At 54.9% G+C, this 27,590-nt stretch overlaps 1 long non-coding RNA gene across 2 annotated transcripts in view; it reads left to right on the top strand.

Moving 5' to 3' along the window:
- LOC138994431 (uncharacterized) overlaps nucleotides 1-27,590 on the top strand; it is a 300,667-nt gene that overhangs the window by 104,990 nt on the left and 168,087 nt on the right. Inside the window, exon 3 of one of the 2 annotated variants that reach the window (XR_011468432.1) lies at nucleotides 10,036-11,189. The exons of the other annotated variant lie outside the window; for it this stretch is intronic. This is a non-coding gene — a long non-coding RNA (uncharacterized lncRNA). Of the gene's footprint in view, nucleotides 1-10,035; nucleotides 11,190-27,590 lie in introns of those variants that run through there. 2 annotated transcript variants of the gene reach the window in all.

The raw sequence follows: 27,590 nt of genomic DNA, 5'->3' as shown, positions 1-27,590 counted from the left end.
GTCATCTTTTTTTAAAATTAATTTTATTTCAGTATTTCTGTGGTTGCTTAGTATTTCCTCGTAGGACTATGACATAGTAATTTTTTTTAAGCAGTTCTTTGATTTTTTCCCCAATGTTTTTTTGTTGTTGTTGTGAACTAAGGCTCTGATGACAGTCGGTACTAGTGTACGGGGCTGCTATTACAAACAACCACCGTTCGGTTTACAGTAACACAGGCTCGCTGTCGTGACGTTCTGGAAGCCTGGAATCAGAATGAAACCTGGCTTTAGCCCCTAAAATGACCTGGGGGCTAAGATCCAGTGTGGACAGAGCCGGTTCCTTCTGGAGGCCCCGGGAGGGTCATTCCCGGCCGCTCCGGCTTCCGGAGGCTGTGGGCCTGCCTTGGTTGCAGCTGCTACACTCGAGGTCTAGTCTCTATCTTTGTGGTCACACCACGCTCTTGTCTCTGTGGGCGAATCTCCCTCCTCCGCCCTCTTATAAGGACACTTGTGATTGTATTTAGGGCCCGTCTGGATAATCTAGGACACTCTCCCCATGTTGAGAGCCTTAGTTTAGCCTGGCCAGGGTGGCTCAGCTGATTGAACATCATTCCGTGCACCAAAAGGTCACCGGTTCAATTCCCGGTCAGGGCACATACCGGGTTTTGGTCTCAATCCCCAGTCGGGGGCGTGCAGGAGGCAGCCGGTCAGTGTTTCTATCTCTCACACCCTCTCCTGTCCTTTCTCTCTAAAAATCAATAAAAACATTATTATTTTTGAAAAGATCCTTCATTTAATCCCACCCATCAAGTCCCTTTTGCCACATAAGGTAACATTTACTGACTATCTTTTCTTTTCCTTTTTTTTTTTTTTTGGATGAATTGTGATTGAACCTGTCACCATATGCATGCCGATTTTCTCCCAATAACTTCCCATCAGTGGAAATAAAGGGTGAAAGGGCGATACCACAGTGGTGTGAAATGTTAAGTAGATGGAACTGGCATCTTTTTGCTACTGTCCCTTTAAGAGCCCTGCTTAGCTCTCCTAGGAGTCACATGGGATGGGGGTGGGAGGGGGGGCAGGCTATGGATCGAGATCCCCATTACAGGAATCATTTAAAGTCAGCCTCGAGGAAGCTCGGGGCTAATGAGATAATTCCCATTAGGGGAGGAAGGAAGTGAAGGTGGCCTGACATCCTTCTTTCTGTCTTTAATTTATGTGATTCCCTGAAACCTCCCCCTCTCCCCCGACTCCCCCAACCCCCAGGGGCCCCTCCTTCCGCTGCCCCTGTGAATTCTGGGCCCATTGTCCACCCCGGTCTGCCAGCCAGGGCTCTGGTTCCCAGCAAGTCCCAGCACGCCCAGGCACCTGGGAAGGCTGCCTTCCGCCCAGGCCAGGCGCTCCGGCTCTTGTCTTGGCAGCTGTGCCAGAGAATCTGGTCTTGGCCTCTTTCTTCTCAATTCCCAGAGCCTCACCCAGCTCCCCTCCACCCCCCACCCCTGCCCCGACTGACCGGGGCGGACGGGGACCGGTGTCCATGGGACCAGAGAAAAGAGAAAAGCTTTCAACAGAACACAGGCCGGCTCCAGGGACCTGGAGGCCAAGGCAGCCAGGATTTTGTTTGCAACACAGCACGCCCCCCCGCCCCCCTGCCACCCCCGCTTTTATACTTTTAGAGGGAAGGGGAGCGAGAAGCCGGGGTGTGTGGGGTGGAGGGGAGAAGGAGAGAGAACAACAGAGATCCCTTCTCTTCCTCTCGGGCTGCCTACACGTTGGTCAGAGCTCTCCCTGCAAACGTGAAAATCCAGTTGGGGCCTTTAATTAGAAGAGTGTGAAGTAACCCAAGGTCCAGCGTATTTGAAGTGCAGATCAAAAACCCTGGGAACATCTGGGGGCCGCAGAGAGGGAGACCTGACCTCATCTGGGACCGTGGCTGTCGGAGTCGCCCATGTCTTTTACTGACACCTGCCGGGGACAGTGCCAGCGGCCCTCCCGCGAGTCCAGGAAGGGTCCCTGGCACCCGGAGGGAGGCCAGGCTCCTGCCCGTCCCGGCTTATTTCTTTTCCTCCTCGCATCCTCCCCGAGGGAGGCCATATGGTGGAGTGTTCCGAATCAGGGCCAAGGGCCAGCGCCGCGCTGGCCCCGGGGATGGTCCAGCCGTCCTGATGATCCTGATGTGCCGTGTGGGTGGCCTGTCCCGTGAACTCGCTGCCTGACCTCCCGGGGCCTCCCAGAGCCCAGCTGTAGCCTTGAATAACAGCCTGGCCCCGTCGTGACCGGAGGGTGCTGAGGCCCAGCTTCCTTTGTCACCTTGGCACCCGCACCACGTGCAGGCCAGCCGGGCCGGGCAGGCCGAGTCCTGCAAGCATCCCTTCCCCTTGGGATGGCCTTGCCTGGCTCTTCAGGCTGTAGGGCCTGTAACGAGAGTGAGACAGACAGGAGAGCCAGGGGTTCGAGGCAGAGGGGACACAGTTAGAAGGATGAGAAGCAAGGCAAAGACAATGGAGTTGAAGGCCAAGGGTATCTGTGCATTTCAGCGTTAAATACCAGCAAAGCCAGACGTCAGCTTCTCCTGGGCCCGGTCTGTGGGGAACTGCCTTGTTTACGGGCGCACGGGGGGGGGGGGGGGGGGGTCCTTTAGCGGCGGGTTGTAGGTGGGTGAGACTCCGGGCCTCATCGCCTCCTCCCCACGCGTGGGGTTCTCAGACTTTGTACGAGTGGTTGAGGGAATGTGGAAGGAATCGAATTAAGGTTCATCTAAATACTAAGAACAACCTTATAGATTTAAAAAGGGGGAAAAAAAAGCATCAGTGGAAGGTGGACCCGGAGGGTGTTTTACTCCGTAGGTGTGTCTGTCTGTGCCAGCAGAATAACCAAGGCAGTGACTCCTTGTCCGTCCTTCCTCTGAAGTGGGCCCCTGGATCTGTTAATAGAGCGGGTGCTCTAGGGAAATGCAGTGATAATGACAAATACCACTTAGGAGCCTTTAGTATTTAGCTCAGGCCTCACAACGGCCCTACGATGGAGTCTGCGCCCCTGTCTTGCCTGTTTTACGGAGGGGTGAGAGAGGCAGCTTGCCCAGGTTCTGGGATTTGAACCTTGATCTGACTCCATATCATTGAGCTAAGGTGTTTTCCCATTGGTAAGAATGAGTATCCATGTCCGGCCTCCCTCCCACACTTGTGAGATAACCAGCCTATGCTGGTTCATTTACTTGTTTGTCCATCCAACTGTCCATCCGTCCATCCATCTATTGATCCATCCATCCGTCCGTCCGTCCGTCCGTCCGTCCATCCACCCATCCACCCACCCATGCATCCACCCACCCATCTATCCATCCACTCACCCATCAACCCATCCATGTGCCTCCTCAGGACCAGACACTACACTAGGTACTCTGAACACAGAGAAGAAAACCATGGCAGCCATAGCACGCCTCCACGGGCCCCGACAGACCTTGGTGGAGCGGAGGAACCCTCAGGAGGCCCCCAAAGCCTACGGCACCCACAGTCCTTGAGTGCACGGGCTCTTTCTCCCAGTATTGATGGGCAGGCTTTCTGGGTGCCCCAGATCCAGGCAACTCGGTTCCCGCTGTGTCCTCACTGTGGGCTGACAGCCGGCCCTTAGACATCTGGGTAGACAGTAGACAGGACTGCAGGGACCAGGCGGGGATCTGTCTGTTCATCCCTCCTGAGAAAAATGTGTAGTAGGTGCCCTCTTCTCCGGAGTCCCCTCGCCGGCACAGGCAGGAGAGGGGGTCCTACCTGGTCTCCGAGTTGGTGTCTCTCGGTCCCCCTGGTCCACCCGTGGTTGCTGGGAGCAGGCCTGGCACGCTCTCTGGCCAGCCCCCCATTTCCAATGTTAAATGGAAATTTAACGTCTTCTCTTCACCCGGAGAAAGAGAAGAGAAGAGCCTTGTGAGTGGCCATTAGGTGGCCTCTGAGGGACGCGTTGCGTGGTAAGGAGAGGGCAGAGGGAGTCTGGGACTAGGGTCCCTATTATCTTGAAAGTCCATCGTTAGGAACAGTCTCCTGCAGATACAAATAAGGGATCCAGGCCGGCCCGATGCGGAAGGGGCTTTGATCCGCCTAGAAGTGAATGCTTTTCAGTGGAGAACCGCAAAGCAGCCCCACCCAGGGCCACGGAGATAACAGGCCGGGGCAATCGCAAACCACCGGCCTTTTGATAGTGCCGGGCTTTATTGAGGTCTGGTTCTCACCCAATGGGAGCACATCCGGCGAGCATCAAAGGGGCCGGGCGTCACCTTGTGCAAAGAATCCTGGGCCCTCAGGTGTGTGCGCGCTGGGCCGGGTGCGTGTGTGGCTGTGTGTGCACAAGGCTGCCCGTTGGCGGTTACCTCTCTGTGGGCCAGAGGCCACCAGCCCCGGGGGGTAGGGGCGGGCTTGGCAAGTCACAGACTCTATTCCCTCGCTCTGGCTGGTCCAGCTCCTGAGATGGTCACTCAACATCGTACGTAGAAGGGGCGCTCTGTGTCATTTCGCCCCTGACTTTGTGTCACAAAGGCCATGCGTCCACGGAGTTTAAGGGAGACACGAGGTGGGGGCTCAGAGAAGGCACAGCCTGGAGGGTTCCCCTTTGGGAATCTCAGACTCGCTCCTTTGCAGCCTTTCGGAGGTCTTTTGCTTGACGTGGTACACATGCAGGGGATGTGTATCGGACCTATAAGAGGGGAAGAAACAGGGCGTGGGGGATGGTGGGAGAACCCAGGGGAAGAAGGAGGTCGCATCTTTGCAGGGGGGAGTCGATGGGCGGATGGGTGAGTGTGGTCCTGGAGGAAGGGCCCCTTCCCCGTCGACCCCAGGCAGTGCCCCTTGGCCGCCTCCTGTCCCATCTGGGCCGTCAGGATACTGGACATCACACATGGGCCCCTGGAGACAGGAGCCGAGAAACAACATCATGCACACAGCACATCTGGAAGCTTTATGAGGTTTATTTTCTAACACATCTGCCAGGGTCAGGACATCTGTGCAGGAGGGTTGCAGCCTGGAGGGAGCCCAGGGGTTCAGTCAAGTGGGAGCTGTATTTGGACCCCGGGGGAAGGGCGGTGGGGTGGGGAGAGGAAGGTGGAAGCTTGGAGTTGGCTGATGCCAGAAGCCAAGTCCTCCCTTGTTTGGTCTAATTTGTGGCCGGGAACAGAAGTCCCCAGGAACAGAAACGGGACCTGGTTCCTTGCTTCTTGGGTACCACTGATAGAGAGCAATGGGGTCACTCCTACCTGCTCCAATCCGCTGCCTTCAGTGGAAGATGCCAGTGGGTTCCATCCCACGAGGCCTTAGCCTCCCTGAGGTCCCTGGGACCTGGCCTTTTCCATGGGGTTACGGACTCATACCTGTGCCCCGTCTCCCCATCTGCGCTAGCCGGTTGGAGCTGAGAGAGGGAGCGGGAGAGAGGCCAGTCTCTCCTGGTGCTGCGAGGACTTGGTTTACCCTGCAGGCTTCTCTCTCCTCTGTCCTCCAGCCCCTCTGCCTTCCTCTCCTCCTGCCCTCCATCTCTTCTCTCTCTCTCCTCTTTCTTCCTCACCTCCTTCTCTTCCTCCTCTTCTTTTTCTTCCTCTCCCTCCTCTTCTCCTCTTTTCCTCCACCTCCCTCTTGCCTCCCCACAGTGACATCCTTGACTTAATGGTTTGGGCCAAAGGGAGCCAGGAAAAGCTTGGCTCAGCATTTCAGCAGGGCAGGCTGGGAATGAAATGGCAAAGGCAAGAGCGGGTCCCAGCAGAAGAGAGAATTCACAGGTGACTTCATCTGCCTTCTCCAGGAGCCAGAGCATCACCCTGCTCAGCTCTCCTTCTCTCCTCACTCCCGGGTTCTCGCTTCATTTATTCCTCCCTTCATGCTCCGGCCCAGCTACGAACGCCGCGCAGAGCTGATTTCCAGGCTCCGTTAAAAGTATGGGAAGCCTGTCCTTGCTCAGGGCGCAGCCCTGTGGGAGGATTCTGGTTTCAGCGCCCGGGGAGTTTACCGACTGGAGGGAGAGTTGGTGCTCCCGTTTCTAAACAGGCCGCTGCCGTGTCCCCGCCTTCACGAAGGCAGTGCTCTGGCTTGCATGAGCTCATGTGTGCAGCACCTCGTGGGAGCCGGCTCCCGGTGCTCTCGGTTTACGAGGGGAGGAAACAGAGGCTCTGTGTGGTTATTCATGGGAGACAGGAAAGGTGTCCACCCTGTTCTGATGGGAAGTAAGGTGACACAGCCACCAGGAATCCTGCTCCATCCAGTCACCCCACCTGGCAGCTACCTGTCCATTCCCAAGCCTGCCCCAGCCGTGCTGGTGACAGTTTCTGCTTGGGAGCACCTGTGTCCTCCCCAGAGTCAGGTTCAGGTATGTTCCCGCTTCCCCCGCTGGGAGCAGTGTCTGCCATGCGCAGCGGCTCTCGGCATTTTCGAGGCAGTGAGTCTGGGGTGGGGCCTGAGAACTTGCATTTCTAACGCGTTCCCAGGTGCTGCTGAAGGTGGACTACACTTGGAGAAGCACTCCTCTAGATGGGTTCCCTTTTCCAGATCTGTGATATAGGGCATTCATCGTGGTTACTAGAAAACTCTACAGTAATAGTGACTTCACTATTAGGACACAAGAGCATTCTTGCTCACATAGCAGAAATCCAGAGAAAGGCCATCCAAGGCTAGTGTAGCAGTTCAGCTTTTAGGGACCCAGGCTTCCCTCTTCCTATTGAATTACCTTCCCACAGGACTCCCATGTTCAGCGTCCCTCGTAGTCCAAGACGGCTGCTGGGGCACCAGCCATCACGTCCTCGCTGAAGGCGGAAGGCAGGAAAGGCAGAGAGGTAACCATCGGGCTCTTTCCAACCCCTTTTGAACAGCATTCCCAGAAGTCCCACAGCACTTGCTTACGTCTCCTTGACCAGATCTTAGTCACATGGCCATAGCTAGCTGCAAGGGAGGCTGGGAAACATAGACTTTTGACTCTGGGCCTCAGTGTGTCCACCAGAAATCAGAGTTCTGTTTCTAAGTAGAAAGGGGAGAACAGAATCCTCCTCAGAGTGGTAATTTATTGGGCCTCTGCCCTGTGCCATGTACTTCTCATACGGCATCTCCCTTAATCCTAAAAGCTCTGCAAGGCAGATATTATCTCCATTTTGCAGATGATGAAACAGAAGCTTTCAGAGATGGAGCCAAGTTACAGTCACGAATGAAAACAATTTCAAAACCCCTTCAGAGCCTGGGCTGCTTCTCGCCTCAGTTGGTCTCAGAGACCCGCCCTTTGCCCTCGTAGGGTGTCTGTCGGACCTTCCTAAGCCGAGTTCTGGACCTCGCCCCTCCTGGCCAGCCTCAGCCCATTGCTGCCTCTGTGCTTGCGGTGACACCCTCTTCCACAGACCTGTGGGGCTCAGAGGCCCCGTGTGCCCTGATGCACAGCAGTAGAGTCCCATGGCTGCTGTAAAATTACCATGAATTAAGGGGTGTAAAGCGACTCACATCTATTCTTCTATGGTTCTGGGGGCCAGTTCCACGGGGCTAAGGTCAAGGCACCCGCAGGGCTGGCTCCTTCCAGTGTCCACTTCCTTGCCTTTTCCAGCTCTGGAGCCTCCTGGTCGCCTTGCCTTGTGATTCCTGCCCTGGGTCCCTCTAGCCTCTGGGTCAGGTCTTGCCCTGCCTCTCTCCCTCCCTCTTTCTTTTTTTTTTTAAATAGGAAATTTATTTTTATTTATTTTTTTGTTAATCCTCACCGAGGATATTTTTCCATTGATTTTTAGAGAGAGTGGGAGGAATGGGGAGAGACATATCTACTGGTTGCAGGGCCTGGTCCGGGTTCTGGGGATTGAGCCTGCAACCGAGGTATACGCCCTCGACCAGAATTGAACTTGGGACCCTTCAGTCCATAGGTCGACGCTCCATCCACTGAGCCAAACCAGCTAGGACTGCCTCCCTCTTTCTTATGAAGATTTGTGATTACATGTGGGCCCCCCCTGGATAACCCAGGGTAATCCCTGCAGTCCCAGAGCCCTCGCTCACACCCGCACAGTCCCTTTTGCTGTCAGAGGTAGCCTACGTTCAAGGTCGCAGGGATCAAGGCCTGGTTGTCTTTGGGGGGCTAATATTCAGCCTACCGCAGTGGCCCCCTTGCCACTGTCCTCCCTTTCCTTGTCCCCAGCCCTTGTTCCGTGGGCTGACCCCAGCACAGAACATGCACACATTTCACGTCTGTCCCGGGGTTTTCAGAGAGGCCAGAGACAGGGTCTAGAGGGCACAGCTCCCAGTGGCCATAGCAACAGACACAAACACATTCGAGGGGAAAAGGATTGGGAGGAGGCGTTCCTGCCCTAGAGGTGGCAGAGTGACTTAGCCGGGCAGCGGTGCCCAGCGGAGACGCGAAAACAGCAGATACGTGCCCTCAGCCAGCCTCGTAAACCCTCTGGGCTGCGTGTTTCTAGGTAATCTTCCAACTCCCTCGGCGCCTGTTAATCCGTGGGCCCCCCGTTGCCTTTCTCCAGGCTAACAGAGGCGTGTCTTTGGCCACATATAAACATGCACCCAGAGGATTTGGGTAGGGGGGTGGGGGAGGGAGAGGTGGGCTCTGCTTAGACTGGTCGTGTTCTAACCTCATTTCCCTCTGCTGGGCTGATTCCCTGGTCTCCACCCCACTCCCCAGTGCCGCTCACCCCCCCCCCCCCCACCCCCCACCCCGGGCTGGGTTGGCCATGCCGGGATGAGTCTGGGGTGTTGCATGTTTTGCTTTTCATTTTATTTTGCAAGTCCCTCCCAACATTCCCCTCTGTGTTTAACGTCCCACTGCCAAGTGCATGCGGTTGCCGGGCAACAAGAAGGAAGTCCCTGTGTGATTCACCTGGCGGCTGCCAATTAATTGGCGAGCTGCGAGCTGTGTGCGTCTCCCGGGGCAAGAAGGGCTTCTCCCGGCCCTGGGCCCCGTGGGAGCCAGGGGAGAGGGCCGCTGCCCGGGAGGGAAGGGGACCCGAGGGACGTTAGCACAACTTTGGGGGTGTTGGGGGTGCTTTCGGGTCCAAATGAAAGAGAGTGTCTGGAAGGCCCAGGCAACACCTGGGCGAAGACGTACGATGCCCCCCTGGCCACCAGTCAGAGAGCCACCTGGAGCGCCCAGACACCTCTGCATGGGCATGTTGGCTGGCTTTCTTTGGGTAGGTGACTCTAATATGCAGACTCTCGCTCCTTCCAGGGTGTCCATCCTAATAGGGACAGTAAGACAGCCCCGCAATTCTTTTTTTTTTTTTTTAATATAATTTTATTCATTTCAGAGAGGAAGGGAGAGGGAGAGAGAGAAACATCAATGATGAGAGAGAATCATTGATCGGTTGTTTCCTGCACACGCTCTACTGGGGATTGAGCCTGCAACCCAGGCATGTGCCCTGACCAGGAAGGAAACTGTGGTCTCCTGGTTCTTAGGTCGATGCTCAGCCACGGAGCCGGGCCGGCCGGGCCATCTCTGTGTATTTGCCATCAGTATTAGGGAAGTAGAAACGTGTTAAACCATGCCTTCACATTTCCATGGGGGGGACCCCTACCCACTCTGGGTGGTTTCCTAATTGTTAAGGGGCTTGTGAGAGCAGAGAGGTGCCAGCTGAAGGGAACATTAGGATTAGGGACCAGACCCTTGTCATCCTTTACTGAGAACATTGGCACCCTCTGTGCCTCAGTTTCCCCATTTGTAAAGTGGGTGATCTAATACCTCCACACGCCCACATCTCACAGACATATCACAGTGACCTGCTGAAAACAGAATTTTCCACTTCCTCTGGGCTGGCTGGGTTCAGTGGTATTTAATTTATTTTTTAAAATAAATCAGCTATGGGTGTAGTGGTGGGATTTGTATGAAAGGCTCCCAGTGGTGACTCAGTGTACAGGGAATTGGTTGAAATGGATAAATAACCCCCCCCCACCCCCCCACCCCCCTTAATGAAAATCCTGCTTTTAGAAGCAGCGTCTCCTCTTCTCAGCAGCTCGACTGTTAGGGAGGAAAGTAGGAAAGTGACGCTCACTGTTGAAAGCCATCTGTAGGAGGGGCTGACGCCAGATTCTCACTCCAATGCTGTGTTTTGCTCCACAGGCCTGGGAAGCAGGGCTGGCAAAGGGCCGCCCTTCCTCACCCTCACCACCCACCAGGGAGCCTCCTGGAGGTCCTGACTCAGATGCAACCAGCTCTTAAGAGGCAGGCACTCTGCATTGGATGGAGAAGTCTTATTTTGGAGGATACATACAGAAGGTTCTGGATTTGAGAAGACATTTGAGGAGAAAGCAAAGACCCTTGCTCTGAGGAATAGTGAGTGTGATGACCTGCATGCGCTGGGAGATGCATCGTTGCTGGGGGCAACCTCCGGAGAAGACACCGGTATCCCAGACCTCACTTCTCCTTCTTATGGAAAACACTTCCTCTGAGGCCTCGGCTCGAAGGCTGCCCATCCCCCACCCCCAGGAACCCCAGGGCTTTCTGCAACCCCCTTTCTGCCCCCGCCCCCCACCTCCACGCCTGCTGTGCATCGATTCTTGTTTGCTCCGTCATCTTCTAGCGGATACAGAGTGAATCGTTAACTACACTTAGGTCAAACAGGATCTTAGTTTTTTGTTCCGGCTCCTTCTCAAGACACGTGTGCGCCGCTATGCTCACAGCCTTGGAGGAGTCTTCCTTCTCGTCTATTCGGGTCTGGCCGCACGGGTTCCCGAGGGATGCTGATCTGTGCAGGGACGTTCCTTGGGCTCGGGGACGTTGGCAGGGACTCCGGCGGGGGAGCTGTATTGTGAAGGCTGGCGTTCTCCATGCCCAACCGTCTTGGCTGGGATCACACACGATCGGACATCTGGAGGAGCAGAAAATGAGCCCTGTTGTTTATTCCTGCTGTCTTCTGTTGAGCCGGAGGCACAGTCTGCTGCAAGACCCTCTCCTCTCAGGTGGCCGTTGGGGTCCACACCGGAGCTTGGGGCTTCTTTACGGACCGTCCAGCTACCAGCGCTGGTGGAATTTATGGCGGACCCTCTTCCTCCGGTGCGTGCCGATGACACACACACCCGGCAATGGATTGGGCCCCATGTGACATGAGTCCTGTTCGTTTCGTTCACTCTGTAGCCGCCATACGCATGGACGGAAATACTTCCTAGATGTCTATCCATGTCAACCTTGGCCAAAGTGCAGGGCCAAGCAGGCCTGTACTCTCAGTGTCCACAGTGAATGGATGGAAGGAATTAAAGCTAGACCTGTCTACCTTCCCAGTGTTGCAGATGATGTGTTTGTGTGACCATTTAGTGATTTCAGTGTCTTCTCAGTGGAGCAAGGGGGTCCTTCTCGGCGATTCAGGTTCAACACAAAACGACGGAGGGGAGCCTCTGGAGGAGGTTTCCTGCTGTTGGAACACGAGGCTTGTCTGTGGGCTTTCGCCGTCCTTCCTCGACAGGCAGACAGGCTCGTTGTAGCAGTTCAATTCCCTTGGGTGTCAAGGGACAGAGACCCACTTGTCTTACCTCCATACATGCTGGCTTAGTGCAAGTGCTGCGGAAGTAGGCAGGAAGCAGTCTGGCAGCAGCTGCCCAGCTAGACCTTCCCGAGAAGCCCGAGTCATTCATGAGTTTGCATTGCTGCCCGGCTGGTGGTGCTCAGTGGTTAGAACGTCGGTGCAGACGAAAGGGTCTTGGGTTCGATTCCAGTCAAAGGCATGTACCCCAGTTGAGCATGTGGACAGCAACCAACCGATGTGTCTCTCTCACATCGATGTTTCTCTCTGTCTCTCCCCTTCTCTTCCACTCTCTCTAAAAATCAATGGAAAAATATCCTTGGGTGAGGATTAACTAAAGGGTTCCCTTTGCTAGAGATGGTTTCCAGGGACAGCAGAAACTGTCATACCACAGCCCCCTCGATCTCCTCCTCTGTAGTGGGATCCACTGCTCCCGATTCTAGAATTCGGCTCATGGTGATGGGCTGAGGGTGCCCAGGCTGAGGGCTTTCCCAGGGTGCAGGACTTCCAGTGCTAACCCTGCCATAGTCCTGGGCAAACTGGGACAACTGGTCACCCTGCTGGGTGACTCGACGATCCTGGCTCTGCTGCTGCTTTACTTTCTGTAGCTGGCTGGTAGTCTTGACCGGCTTGACCAATCACCATTCAGGACATATCATTGGCCACTAGCAGCCTATAGATGCATGCCATTGGATCAACCACCAATCTTCACCATGTCAGTTGTTTCCAGAATGGTAGGGTTGCGTGATATTGAATAAAAACCTGGGTATAAGGAACCAATAGAGACCACTTCCTTCAGTAGAGTGCTGTGGACAGTGGTGTGTGCATGCGTGCGTGTGAGCGGGGTGTGTGTGTGTGTGTGATATGTGTACATACTACATAGAATAATGAGCCCAGAAGAAAATTCTGCAAGCTAGCTAGACAGAGACTAAGAGCTAAAGTCTTTGGGATGGTGGTGTCTGGAGAGCAAAGGAGTTGGCGCGATGACTTCCTGAAATTCCTTTGAACGCTAGGATCCTTTAAACTATCAAGGGCATGTAAATTGGGCCTAAGTGTGTACTTTCTCTCTAAAGTCTCCTAGATAACCTTTGAGTTCCAACTCGGGGAGTGGGGCCTGGGACCACCCAGGCTCCTTCTTCCCTCTGCAGACACTGCCTCGGTCTGGGCGAGAGGAGCCGACGGTGGTGCTGGCAGTGGAGGGTGGAGGAGAGGAAGGTCGTGCCAGCCCAGTCGTTGGTGTTCATGACAAGTAAGAACAATCCAAAGAAGGCAAATTATAGGTTCTTCTCAGGTTCGTCAAAGCCAGGCTTTCGGGATGCGTGCCATCCCGAAGTTGTTGCTGCTTGCCAGGGATCAGGCCTCCTCGTCTTGCTGAAAGACGGCGTGCGTGTCTGCGGCGCTGGAACACGGCCCTCCTCTTGCCTCCTTCCATGGAGAATGAAGGAGTCATGCCCCGAAGGTCTTCTAGCTCTGACATCCACAATGCTGCCATATTTGCTAGAGTTAGTGACGTAAAGATTGGTTATTTTTGTTCCCTGTGAGAACAGCATAGCAGACGCTGCCCGAGGTACAGTGGAACAGTGTTTCCTTCACATGCTGGACATACTGATCTTGCTTGAATTCGTTCTGAGCATAACTTAACCTCAAAGTAGAGCTGGTCCCTTTCCCCAAGGTTTGGTTCAAGCTTCCCTCCGAGATGTTTCCATGGCATTGAACTTGACCCAGGGAAGACTTGTATCCTCTTCCAATGGTCCTGCGAACCTGTGTGTTGATGGAAAAATAGGAGGCTCCAATGGTGAAGGACGTCCCTCAGCTCAGGAGGATGTGGTGTAAAGGGCATGAAGGTGACCTTGGGAATGCCACTGACCTTGGACAAGACCTTCCTGCCAGGCTGCTGGTGTAAAGGGCATGAAGGTGACCTTGGGAATGCCACTGACCTTGGACAAGACCTTCCTGCCAGGCTGCTGGTGTAAAGGGCATGAAGGTGACCTTGGGAATGCCACTGACCTTGGACAAGACCTTCCTGCCAGGCTGCTGGAAAGCAGGGCTGGCTCCCCCTATCTCTATTTTAGAGAGCAATCCACAGAGGGAGCACATCTCTGCCTGGGTCTGAAATAGCCTTGAACTTGGGCGTTTAGGGAGACTGGAAACTTGTACTCTTGTCCTGCTTTCCCTTTAGCTTTGCTCCAGGGTCACCTGTAAGTCACTCAAGCCTTTTCTCTGGGTCTCAGTTTTCTCATCTATAAAATGGGAGGGGAAGGAGGAGACATGGTTGGTCTTGAGCAGCGGTTCTCAACCTGTGGGTCGCAACCCCTTTGGGCGTCGAACGACCCTTTCACAGGGGTTGCCTAAGACCATCGGAAAACACATATATAATTACATATTGTTTTTGTGATTAATCGCTATGCTTTAATTATGTTCAATTTGTAACAATGAAATTGGGGGTCACCACAACATGAGGGACTGAATTAAAGGGTCGCGGCTTTAGGAAGGTTGAGAACCACTGGTCTTGAGGATCCTCTGAGGTCCCTTCCATGGGTCAAGCTCTGAGCCCCGCCTGACCCAGGTGGTGTCTGCCTTTTCTCTGACAAGTAGCTCTTTCTCCCTTCGCCTTCGGCTGCCCAGGCCAAACACAGGGCTGCGGGGGGAAGTCCATTACCGAAGAATACTTCAAAGCTGTTTGCACTCCTTGTCAGTTGCGCCGAACATGAGTTTGTTGAAGGGGAACGCAAATAGACATACAGACTGATGGCAGGACGGGGGAGGGGCCTGCTATTTGCCCTGGGTGACCGGGGAGGGGAAAAAGCAAACCCGCCTGCAGTTTTGACCAGTAAATAAAATCGGGGAGCTCTGCGTGGCTAAAACTGGAGGGGATTTATTAGTTTGCTCAGTGGAAGGCAAACATGAAGTCTGAAGCTGCCCCGTCCTGTGGCCTGCCTTGGGCCTTTGTGTGCCATCAGGCGCCGATCACCTGGACTCCGGGTTATCAAGTTCTGTCGGAGGTGTGTGTTTTTAAATCGCTTTCCATATCCTTCTCTGTTTCTTCCTCATTTGCTGGTCCCTCCCCCACCTTTTACGGTGACTCAGATCTGGGCTCTGGAGAGGAGAGCAGGGTGTGAAAGACATAGTGTTCTGTTACGAAAACGGCCCGTACTCAGGGCTCTGGCTGGCCCGGGACTGGCCTGCCCACCGTGTTGTGGGCCTGGTGGGTCCCCTCCATCCTCTGCCCTGATGTCTTTTTAAAAAATTAATTTATTTTTGACATACAATATTACATTAGTGTTAGGTGTACAGCGTAGTAGTTAGACGTTTATATACCTTACAAGGAGATCACTCAGCAAGTCTAGTCCCCATCTGACACCTTCCATGGAGTTATTACACTATTATTGACTCTATCCCCTGTGCTGTACTCAACCTCGCCGTGACTATTTATAATAACTGGCGATGTGCACTTCTCAGTCCCTTCACCTTTTTCACCCGTTCTCTCCCAACATCCCTCCCATCTGGCGACCACCAGCATGTTCTCTGTATCTACGAGTCTGTTTCTGTTTTGCTTCTTTTGTTTTTGAGACTCCACATATCAGTGAAAACATATAGTATTTGTCTTTCTCTGCCCGACTTATTTCACTTAGCACAATACCCTCTAAGTCCATCCATGTGGTTGCAAATGACAAGCTCTCATTCTTTTTGGGGGCTGAGTAATATTCCACTGTGGATAGGTACCCATTCTTCTCTATCCCTTTACCTATTGATCTCAGCCCTGAACTCTTAATAATAAGCTAGGTCCCTTAATAAGACTGTTGGGCCAAGGCCTTGCCTCTCCTTCAGCTTAACATGAACATGATCACAGGCATTGGGGAAAGCGGTAGACCTCGTTCTTCTAAGTTGTCAGCTTTATTTCGTATGGACTGTCCATACCTAACAGGGACAGATGGCTTCAACCCGATGCATCGAAAGGTGAGCTGCTACAGCAGGAGCTGTGCATGCTGACGGGGGTCTGACCGGGGCTCGTCTCTCCCCGTGGAGTGTAACATCCAGACCCCACAGGCGGGACAGCCACCCGCCTGCCCACTCTCCCCGTGTGAGCTGCAGTGAAACCAAAAGAGGTAGCACACCCTTCGTCCTCTGCCAGAAACAGCCCAGGCACAAACCAGGCTGTGCCACTGTGGTTCTTGGGTGCTCTGACCTCGTGGGTGCTTGCTAGTAGCCACCCACTATGGGGTGCATGCACCCTGGCACGTTGCTCCATGTCAGTCCCCACATGCTCTCTCCAGGCCACCCTGCTCACGGTCTACGGAGCCCACATCTTCCTAGCCTGCCCGGGATATCACGGTTCCCTGGCACTGCTCCTGTGGCCGAGAGTCAACCAATGAATGCATGAATGCTAGTAAGTGGAACAACAAATCAGTGTCTCTCTCTCGTGCTCGCTCTCTCTGTCTCTCTGAAATCACTAAAATATTTTTAAATAAGCAAACAAGTGAAATTAGAGTTTGGACAGCATGGATGTCATCTGTGGGCTCTGGCCAGCAGGACCAGTGTCATGAGATGATGCGACGTTCAGCCACGGAAAATCAGGCCAGGTCAGGAACTAACAGGGTCCAATGTTTGACCGTGCTTTCCAATCTTAAACTCTTTGCAAAGCTTCTCATTTGACTCTCCCCGGCAACGCAGTGAGAAGGTCCAGGGACCCCGTTTTCAGAGATGAGGAGAGGAAGTTGAGCCGGTTCAGTGACTTCCCCTGTAGCACCCCCACCAGGCCCCCGCCCTCCGGTCAGCATGACCGTTTCTCTATGACCATTTCAGGAGAAACTGAAAATGCAAGCTGTATTAGTCACAGCCGGCGGTTACAATAAAACACACCCCGCTCTCATGGTTTTACTGAATGACTTTCCTCCTTTACACGTCAGCGGAACATGAGCTGTCAGCGGTAGGGGCGGAAGGCCCTTTTCCATGAAATGTAGGGACCCTGGCCCCTTTCTGGGGCCACCACCCCCTGCAGAGAGAGGCGAACGGAGCAGCGGCGAGGAGCACGCCGGCCTGGGTCTGAACCACTGCCGGCCTCTAGCAGGGGGACCAGCCAGCAGGGAATAACTTGCCTCTCCATGCCTCAGCGTCCATATCTTCCCACAGCTGCTAGGGTGGGCGCGAGGGAGAACGGCTACGGCAGGCGCAGTGCGCACAGCATTAGAACAGCCGGGAACACAGCGCCCAGTAAATGTGAGATCTGTTTTATTTTTTTGGTTGTGAAACGATCTGCAGTGGAAATATTTCCCTTTGTAGTTCTAAACGAGCCAGGCATCCCACTGCTGATGTCACCTGTGAGGTCATGAGGGTGGTGGCCGTCGGCATCGCAGCCCCAGGATCCCTTCACTGGTTCCAGAGAGTTCTCTGGCGAAAGATCGGCGCCGCAGCTGCCGGGCAATGCTGACAGCCTCACCGGCAGTGGTGTTTCCACTGCGCTTCCTGGTGTTTGTGCTTCTTCCCACCTCGTGGCGGTTCTTTAGGGCTTTGATGATCCAGAAGGGACCCCACCTCCCCGTTACCCCACTCCGGGCCAGTCTGTTCCAAATGGTCCGTTTCACTGGGACCTCAGACCCTTCCAATCCCCAGTTGCTTTGACAATCTCATCACCAAACTTTTGTGGAGACAGAACCGGGAGTTGGGGTGGGGGTGATCTTAGGGACCAGGGTAGACCTGGCACTGGTTTCCCCACCCGGGCACCTCAGGGATATGACTTTGATCTTGTTGAGGTTGAACTTCGCCGGCATGGCGGAGGCGGCTGCTGTCGGGTGACCCCGGATTCTGGACGACCTAGGCCTCCTCTGAGCGGAAAGCCGGAGGCAGTCACTGTGCGATGTTAGCTCTGCACTGGGAACGTGGAGCCGTAGGGACCCGTCCGCCTTGACCCTTGCTCAGGTGACCCCAGTGCCTGTGTGGGGAGAGGAGACTGCAGATGCGAGCTCCTTCGTGCGACTGCATTTTCCCGATGCTGTGTGGCGGCCCGGCTTCTCGCTGGCCGCGGGTGAGCTCTGAGGGCGGTTGGGTTGGATCTGGTTTAGCAGATGGAGCTGAGTATACATAGAGGTTGACTTGACGGTGTCCGGACACTCGCTCTCATACGAGTGATTCTCCTTCCTAGACATCCTCAGCTGCCCAGTCACGAAAGCTGGCTCTCCCACCAGCCACCCTGCGCCTCCCGAGGGCCACCTTCTCTGCAGAATCTGTCAGTTGCCTCTACAGATGAAGGAGGGTCCGTTAGACATGGACATAGGGACTTGAGGCCCCATCTGTGGCCTCCTCTCCCGGGGGCAGAGAGAACAGCTGATTTCCTAGCCTGTGGGGGACCCCCCGCCCCCATCCAGACGGCTCCCCGTTTCCTCACCTAGATTTCCAGTCACACCCTTCCTCCCTCACTGCGGACCCACAGCCCCCCTCTGGGAGCCCCACCCGACTCGCCCAGGATCCTGGCACCGCGTTCGGCTCTGTCTTTGGCTCCCCTGGCACCGCTCGGCAATGGAAAAGCTGGTGTGTTTACAGGACGTGGGGCCAGAATCACATTAAAAATGAAGGAGCAAATAAGATGTAAACAAATCTCCTTCCCAGTAAGGAGCCCTCCTCCTCCACCCCTCCCGGCCCCCCATCCCTCCAACTCGAACCACTTTCCTCCTGTGTTTGGATAAACTTCCACCCGGCTCATCCCCCTCCCGGGAGGGGCTGCCTGGCTCCCTGGGCTGTTTATTTGGTTGTGACCATTCCCCTCGTCTTGGAGCATCACACGCACCTACTCATCCAGAAAGTAGGCTTCCTATCGGGACCGGGGAGCACTGGGCTCCCCCCGCCCCTCTCCTTCCCCTCCTCCTGGCTCCCCGCCACCCCATGGCCCTCTGACCTCACTGTAGGGCGTAGGCACGGTGGGTGGGAAGGGGGGGAGCAGAGGAGAGGGGGTTTCAAATCAACGCTGGACCAGGTACAAAGGGGTCGTGGGTGGGTGACCACGTCCCTGCGATGGCTCCCCGACAGGAACCCCCTCGTGACTTGCTCTGTGAGCAGGAAGCCGTGGGGCTCGGTTTCCTGACCCCAGCAGGTAGCTTATTGTAAAACAGTTCACCCAGAGGGGAGCAAATACCTCGTTTCAGCATTTCCATGTCTTTCCTTTTTGCTCTGAACCGGACTTGGGAGCAAGGGGCTGGGAGGGGACAGCCATTTTCTCTAGTCCTGAAATGCATGTGACCAGAGGGGGGGCGTGAACAAGGATTATTCTTGTTTATGACTCCATGGTGTTATCAAGGACCCCTCGTGGCATGTTCTGAGCTGCCCCCGCACCCCCCCCCCCCCCCGCCCCGTCCCTCTCCCCCTCTCTCCTCCTGCGCTGGAATGCAGAGGGGAGGTCACCCACGCTGACAGCCCTGAGCGTGGGTCACCCTCACTTGCTATTTAAGTTCATTTCACTTTCTAAATCCCTCGCCTTTGCCCGGTTGGACGCATCGGTGTTCTCGGAGGAGCTGACTTCAGAGAAGCCGTGCAGAGCAGAGAGGCACTGACTCATGGACCAGTCACGGCCGAGCTTGGCTTCAGATTCCTCAGGCCTGAACTCAATGGAGGCCCCGGAAGTGGGCTGGAGGTGGGGTGGGGGGCGGGGTCTGCTGCACCATGGCGACCTCCCCAGGACTCCCCCCCACCCCCACCCCCAGCCTGCAAACTAGGGCTGTCTCAGGGCCACCTGACCTAGGTGTGGCACCTGAGTCGTAAGTTGGTGACATGGTGAAGGGGAAAGCTAGGGATGTGACCTCCTTGAGACCCTGGCTCCTGAGGGCTGCAGGGCATGGTTCTTGCTCCGGAGGGTGTGAGAACCTCATTAGCCACTCCTGGTGGACATTAGAGTGATTTTTAAAAAAATACTTTTATTGATTTCAGAGAGGAAGGGAGAGGGAGAGAGAGATAGAAACATCAATGATGAGAGAGAATCATTGCTTGGCTTCGTCCTGCATGCCCCCCACTGGGGGCTGAGCCTGGAACCCAGGCAGGTGCCCTGACTGGGAATCCAACTGTGACCTCCTTGTTCATAGGTCAATACTCAACCCCTGAGCCATGCCGGCCGGGCTGTTGGAGTGACTCTTGCTGTGCGGGTTAGAGGGTGAAATGCACAGAACCATGGATTGTGCCTGGACCCCAAAATGGGCTGCTGGCTCTGTGCCTGGCGGGTGTGAGCTTTGGGTAGATTTTTCCAGAATCGAGGAGGAGGAATGTCTAAAGATCCACCCCAATCTGGAGCCCAGACCCCTCAAGGAACAACAGGAGACCCTAACTTAATAAAAATAAAAATCCATATTTAACAACATAACACGGTGGAGGGAGCCTGCGGGCCGTGTGCTCTGACCTCGGTTTCAGTGCAACCACTGGCCTCACTCAGCACGTTCATGGTGGGCATGGACGGGAGTGGGTCTCTGGTCCCCACCTGAGTCAGGTCCTCTACACGCCTCCAAGGTTAAACGCCGCCGGGAGAGGAGGCCAGGGGGGCCTCTGGGAGGGAGGACGGATCAGCCCCGGCAAAGTGCTGCAGAAGCAAAATCCATTGGCGGGAGCTCCGTGCCTGCTGTCAGGGTTGGGCACTCCCGGGTCAAGAATGCTTTGAATGAGAGGCGCTGGGGTGGACCAGCCCTCCATGGGGATGCTGGGCCCTCTGAGGAGGGGAGACGTCATCCGGCCCCAGCCCGTTCCCAGTTCCGCTCTATTTACAACACTTTGTGTGTGTGTGTAAGTGATTGCTGAGGGAAAGCTCGGGCCAGCAGGGGACATGACTCTGCGGTGGCCTTTAGGATTGGGGGAGGGGATGCGGGGAGAGGTAGAGAGAAAGGCAGGGACTTCCGGCAGGATGGACCAACCAGCCCAATAGCCTTCCCACCTTTCCCCATCGCTCGCCTGCCCCTCACCTTGCCCTCCAACCCAGCAGCCCCCCTTGGGCGGGCCTTGGGAGGGCGGTAAACACCCCCCGCCGTGGAGAGGGTTGCTGAGCAGATTTATGGCGCACAGACCAGGCTGGCCGGGTGCAGGGTGGCATGGAATGTGACTCCCTTCTGGAACGAGGGGTGACCTGGACTAGAGGTGTTTTGAGATCCTCCCCATGGGACCTGCCGGTAAAGACAGCATCTGGGGTGGTGGAAGGTTTACGAATAAGACTTGGATAACCCTCCCCGCCCCAACCAAAGGGACACCTGTGCTACATACAGATCAGGTCACTGCACACTTTGTAGGCCAAGGGAGCTGTGAGTGGCCAAGGGATTTTGGAAAACTGTCTTTATGACCCTTTTCCCAGCCCTTTGCCTCTGTCCTTGCCGAAGGAGCTTGGCATCTGAGAAGTGACTTCCCCGGGTCCTATGTGTGTACGGCTCCCTCTGTGGCTCTCTGCCCACGGGGCTCCAGTCGGCATCTCCAAGGCCCCTGCTCTGCAGAATTCTTCCTTGAGATGGACCATCGTCCATCACCTCCCCAGCCAAGGCCACTTTGAGATCAAAAACAACGGCTTTGCCAGAGCCATGGGGGCCCCGGGGCTCCATACCTGCTTGTTAACAGGAGTCACTCTTTTTTTTTAAAAAATATATTTTTATTGATTTTAGAGAGGAAGGGAGAAGGAGAGATAAAAACATCAATGATGAGAAAGAATCCTTGATTGGCTGCCTCCCTGTACACCCCACACTGGGGATGGAGCCTGCAATCCAGGCATGTGCCCTGACCAGGAATTGAACTGTGACCTCCTGGATCCTAGGTCAACGCTCAACCACTGAGCCCTCGCCGGCCAGGCAACAGACGTCATTCTTAGGGCTTTCTTAACTGGCAGGTCCTGGTCATGTTGGCCTGGATGCCAGCGGGTGCTTCCTGCAGTGGGCCTGGTGGCACACAGCCATTGGTGACCAGCAGATGCTCAAAGTCCTGGGCTGCTGCATTCCTTCCCCGCGGGCCGGCCGGCTGGCCGTTCTGAGGCGGCTTTCACTCTCAGCCAATGGTTCTCAGGCATGGAGGTGACTGCCCCCCTACCCCATGCTAGGGGCCATTTGCCATGTCTGGAGACATTTTTTTATTGTCACTGCAAGGGGGGAGGGTACTACTGGCATCTAGGGAGTAGAGACCAGGGATTCTGCTCAAAATCCTACAATGCACAGGCCAGGCCCCACTACCCAGCCCCCAATGCCAGAGTGCCAGGATGGAGAAGCCGGGTGTTAAATGTCCGCTGAGGGTGAAACCAAGCACTAACCCTAGTCCCCCCGCCTGCCCCCCCCCCGCCCTTTCCCCACACTTTATTTACCAAAGGGGGGAAAAATCTGTTATTTTTTCCAAGTGCATTTCCCCCTGTATCTTATCAAGAACCACCAAGTTCAGCACACCCTTGATTAGTCACTTCCATTAACAGTGTTTATTTTGGGGTTTGTGTTTATTTTTGAAACGTGGTCTCCTCCCCCTGCCCCCCGCCTCCTTATACACCAGTGGTGCGGAGCCTGGCTTTCTAGTATAGTCTCGGCCACACTTTCCTAAACCCATGGGGGTGGGGGGATGGGGGTCCGGCTGAGACACCTCTGCTCCCCGCTTCCTCCGATGGGGGAGGTCTGCGAAGGACTTGAAGTTCTCTTAAAGCGGCGATGGATTGTGGTTTGCCCTTTATTTCTCAGATACGTTTGGAAACCCTTCTCATTAGGGACTCCATGAACTGACCCACCAGGGCCAGAGCCGAAGCTGTTTTTCTCGCTGTCCACATCTCGGGAGACCAGGGACTGGGGTGGTTTTCTCCACTGAGTCACAGGCCAGGAGAGTTTTGACTTGCGGGTCCCTCCTGTCCCTCCCCACGGCTCCCCTCATCACTGCAGGCTAGTCTCGGGGCTACAGGTAAGTGTTTGTGAGCCATAGAGAACCCCTGCTCTTCCTCCCACTCACCCACCCATCCGCCCCCCAAAAGGCACTCAGCACTCCCTCCCTAGTCAGACGGTCGAGGAACCCAGACCTCAGAGGAAATCTCAAGTCTTCCTCTTTTTTTTCCCCTTTTTAAATATATTTTTATTGATTTTATTTTATTTATTTTATTTTTTTAAAAATATATTTTATTGATTTTTTACAGAGAGGAAGGGAGAGAGATAGAGAATTAGAAACATCGATGAGAGAGAAACATCGACCAGCTGCCTCCTGCACATCTCCCACTGGGGATGTGCCCGCAACCCAGGTACATGCCCTTGACCGGAATCGAACCTGGGACCTTTCAGTCCGCAGGCCGACGCTCCATCCACTGAGCCAAACCGGTTTCGGCTATTTTTATTGATTTTAAAGAGAGGAAGGGAGAGGGAGAGAGAGATAGATACATCAATGATGAGAGAGAATCATTGATCGGCTGCCTCCTGCAGGACCCACACTGGGGATCGAGCCTGCAACCCGGGCATGTGCCCTGACCAGGAATCAAACCGTGACCTCTTGGTTCATAGGTCAGCGCTCAACCACTGAGCCATGCCAGCCGGGCAGGTCTTCCCCTTTGATTGGGCACCACCCACTGCTTCTTCCCTGAGTCCCAGCAGCTGCTACATCTCCAGGAGGCCACCTACAGAACCCCCTTAGCGCATGGGGCCCCTCATCATTCTGGGGGGTCTCCTTGCTAGTCTTGTACAGAAGCACCAGCCTGGGATGCTGCCTGACAGGCAGGCCATAGGAGGCCCGGCGTCCCCTCCCCTCCTCCCATGCTCCTTCCTGGGACATTTATTTGAATACCACCAGGGAGTGGGCCACTGGTGGGGTGTTTATTTGTTTAAACATGGGTGGTTCCTCCAGCGGAGGGTGTCAGGTTTCAAGGTTGGAGGACCAATGCAAACAGAGAGTGGGTGGTCTGGAAGGAGCCCTGGGCGGGGGCGGGAGTGAGAGACCCCGTTCCCTCCTTCTGTCTGCCATGACCTTGGTTGTGACCCAGTTATCTCTTCTCTATCTGTAAGACTCAGGGACTGGGGATGTGTGTGTGTTCAGACGCCCAGACAGCCTCTTCCTAGACCCGTCCGTGGTCGGCAAACTGCGGCTCACGAGCCACATGCGGCTCTTTGGCCCCTTGAGTGTGGCTCTTCCTAAGCCTTAGGAGTACCCTAATTAAGTTAATAACAATGTACCTACCTATATAGTTTAAGTTTAAAAAATTTGGCTCTCAAAAGAAATTTCAATCGTTGTACTGTTGATATTTGGCTCTGTTGACTAATGAGTTTGCCGACCACTGTCCTAGACTGTTGAAAAGGGTATTTGGAAGTCATTGGGCAATTATTTAGCGGCGATACCCCGATTGATTGATCCTGAGGACTTTGGTGACTCTCTGGGTGCCTTGGGGAGGAGCAGAGGATGCAGGCTGGACTGGTTCTAATGGCAGCCCTGCCCCCAATAATTCTAGAAAATTCCTAAAAAGCTGGATGGCGAGTCTCTTTCCTGTAAGAGGTTGGGTTGCTGACCAGAACGAATGGTCCTGCCTTGTATTCTATGGGCAGCCTCCTTCCTGGGTAAATTAGCCAGAAAAACATCTCGGGTTGGTTTTTTGGGTCCCATAGGCCCTGATAGACCTTGGAGTTTTGTGTCTGGCGGGTGGCTATCAGGTGCAGGTTCAGGTGTAGGTGTAGGTAGAGGTGTGGGTGTAGGTATCGGTGTAGGTGACATCGCTGCTCTCTGGTTGGTGGTATTCCCAAACTGGAAGCCATGGCCATGCAGCATGTTGTCCATATGGGTGAGGGTGGAGGGGAGCTTTTCTAACAAAGGCAGAAGGTCAAAGCCACCCCACCCCCATTCCCTGTAATGAGAAAGATAAACAGCCAGCTGCGGCTGAGCGTCAGTCGCGTTTCCTTAGCTCTTTTTATCATCATGGGGACCAGGTAAGGCAGGCGTGATCATCCTGCTTTAAAGGGGAACTTGAGCTGGATGGAATCAAGTGACTGGCCCAAGGTGACACAGCTTAGCCTGAGATCTGAGCCAGGTCTGCCCAACTTCCCATCGTTCTCGTGTCTTCGTGATCTATGCCACGGGGTTGGAAACCCGCCGCCCGTGGGCCCTATCTGGCCAGCGTCCTGTTTCTATAAATCAGGTCTGACTGGAGCACAGCCTCCCACTGACTTATGTGCCATCTGTCTGCTTTCCCTGTGGCATGGCAGGTTAAGCAGTCGCCAGGGACCCCCTGGCCTGCCAAGCCGACCTCGGGTGGATGGGTGAGGCCGCCAGCCCAGAGCCAGGGAAGATGAGCTCCACTCACAGTCACTGCGGCTTCCGCATCTGCTCAGACCTTTTCCCTCAATCTGTGGCCTGCGTCTCACTCTTGAGGGTTGCTTGCTTCCTCAGAACATATTTTATTTTGATGCCAAAATTTCAGATCTGTTTTTGTAAGAGCAGGAGGTCTTGATCCCAAAGCCAGGACCATCACCCAGCTCTCTGTGGACTGGGGGCAGGGAGTCCAGCTGCCGGCCAGGCCACCTTCCGCTCCAACACCGTGGGAGGCCTGCGTGCAAAAGCTGCTCCTGCTGTTGGGGAGGCAGGGGGCGGGGGGGGGGGGGCGGTGTGTGTGGTGGTGTCAGCAGCAAAGAGGCTTCCTCCCATCCCATCAGCCAGCTAGGGAGAAACCCTATCAAGAGGTCAGCAGGGAAGAGAGGGGGCGGAAATGCCAATCAATCCTTCAAAGCCCCACCCTCCTGCTGCTTCCAGCCAGTGATCTGGGGCTGAGCATCCCTGACCCACCCCCAGGGCCAGGGTGAGCAGGGGAAGTGCATTTGGTAATGATTCTCGATTTCCTGTTTGGTTTCTGTCCAGGAGCCTTTGGGATATGCTAACTCCTATGATATGTGTACACATCAGCAGCCCTCTAGTTCTCCCAGTGTGTGCGTGTGTGCATGTGCATGTGCATGTGTGAACGTGTGTGCATGTGCATGTGTGTGCGTGTGTGCATGTGCATGTGTGTGTGCGTGTGTGTGCGTGTTTCCTCTTTTGGGGCTTGTTTGCATTTTCTGTTGTGGTTAAAGGGTGTGAGGCAGAGCTGTGTGGCAAGTTCCCAGCCTCCTTGGGGAAAATTTATGGAAAAGGAGAGGTGAGAGGTAGGGAGGGGCCGGGATCCCTTGCCTGCGTCCTGGGAGCCATATAGAGTCTGTTCCGGTTGGACAAACAGCCAGTGAAGCTGTAAAGGATGTATTTAGGCAAATAAACATTTATTTAGTGCTTGCTGTATACATGAGATACAGAGGCACACAAAAAAGCCCAGTCTTGTCCTCTAAGAGGAGAGAGAGAGAGAGAGAGATATTAAAGTAGCTTGATAAATTGCAAGGGCAGAAATAGGCAGTGATGGGGATGGGGACATGGGAGGCAAGAGGGCCGTCAGGAATCCTTCAGCTCAGCGTTCTCTCCCTAGCAGGACTGAGGCTCGGTCTCCTAGCCGAGGGCCAGGACCCCTAACCAATAACCGTCAGGAATAATAACACCAGGCAGCCCTGCTAAGCCCTCAGCACTGTCGGGGTTACACGGCAGGTGGGCCACCTCAGGCAGCCTCACTGGGACACCAGCCTCAGCCTGGGGTGGCATTGAGCGGGGGGTGCAGACGAGAGAGGGGCTGGCACTCCAGGGCGACTTTAACCTCAGGGAGACTGGGGCTCAGGGAGGAGGACCCTGTCCTCCCCGGGGTGCAGGAGGTGATCTGCTTCCTCCTCACTAATCACTTCATCCCTCCCCCGGGAGAAGGAGAGCTCCCCCTTAGCACCTTCCAACCCCCCTGCTGCGCCCGGCCCACCATCACCTCACCCGGAAGGAGACAGGCTGTGTTTGCAGCTGGGCCTGTTTCTTCCCAGGCAGACAGAGCAAGTGCCGCTCGCAGCACAGACTGTGTCTGAAGCCACCGGGCTCAGGCTGCCCCTGAAAGCGACAGGTGGAGGGGAAGGGAGGGGCCTAGACACAGGGTCCTCCCTGCTACCCCCCCACCCCCACCCCAAGCCCCTGTCCCTGTGCACAACTTGCTTTGCTGATAGTGTGCTCAGGGCCTAGGACTGTAACTGGGGTTCCCTTGCTTCAGAAAACCCCTCACAAGGCCAGGCTGCCTGCCTTGCTCAGCCAGGCCTCTGGGTTCACCATCTCCTCCCACCCCTCCCGCCCAGCCTCACCCATTGTTCCAAGAGCTGAGCGGTAGAAACTCTGGGCAACATGACGGGATGTTGGGGCTTGGATCTGTGTGGGAACTCCGCACCTGAAGCTTTTTCAGAGCTGGTCCAACCTGGGCCGCCCCTGAGCTCGCTGACCTGAGGGGAGGGCAGGAAAATAAACAGAGTGCTGCTGTGATGAAAAGCACACGCCAGCTCGGCACCCCATCCGAGCGCACCCGGGAGCTTCTGACCCCCGCCTGTCCTGTCCTGACAGCCCTTCCAGACAGATGGCTGGTCCCCCCCCCCCCTCCCCCCGCCTCGGCAAAGGCACCGTGAGCCAGACATAGTTCGGGGAAGCTGCTGTGAGAGAATCTTCCAGAAGTGCTGGGGTTCCCCCCCCCGCCCCGAAATGGAAGGATCACAGACGTCAGTGGATTTCTGGGTGCTTTCTAATCCCTCGGCTTAGTGCCTCTAAGTTTTCCACCCAAAGCCCCATCGCTGGCCACCCCTGCAGAGAGGAAGGCTGCATTTGAGCATCTTGCCAGTTGAAGAGTCTTTTCAAAATGGGAGCCTCCCAATTTGTCTGTTTGGAAGATTCATAGACATATATGTATGCGTGTGTGCATGCGTGTATATGTATGTGTATGTGTGTATGTGTGTGTATATGCTTGTGTGTATGTGTGTGTTTGTGTGTGTGTATATATGTGTGTATATGTGTTTGTGTGTGTGCTTTCTGTGCACATGTGCATGATGTACAAAGCATTTTGCAGAGGACTGAAGCCCCTACATGTAATAATAGCTGGTTCCCTGACATCCTTGTGCTCGGAAGAGTGACCGACTCGTTCCGGTTTGCTGGGGATTGTCCTGATTTTTAAGCTGAAAGTCCTGCCTCCTTCAAACTCCCAAGGACTCGAGCAAATTGGCTGAGCCCTAGCCAGTGTGGCTCAGTTGGTTGGAGCATCGTCCCCTGTACCAAAGGGTGGCAGGTTCAATTCCGGGTCAGGGCACGTGCCTGGGTTGTGGGTTTGAACCCTGGTCGGGGTGTGTGT

This window comes from Myotis yumanensis, unplaced genomic scaffold (assembly GCF_028538775.1).
Source record: "Myotis yumanensis isolate MYYU_CA2020_CCGP unplaced genomic scaffold, mMyoYum1.0.hap1 SCAF_16, whole genome shotgun sequence".
Taxonomy (NCBI): domain Eukaryota; kingdom Metazoa; phylum Chordata; class Mammalia; order Chiroptera; family Vespertilionidae; genus Myotis; species Myotis yumanensis.
Note: the sequence above shows the minus strand (reverse complement) of the source record. Positions and strands in the feature narration are given on the sequence as shown.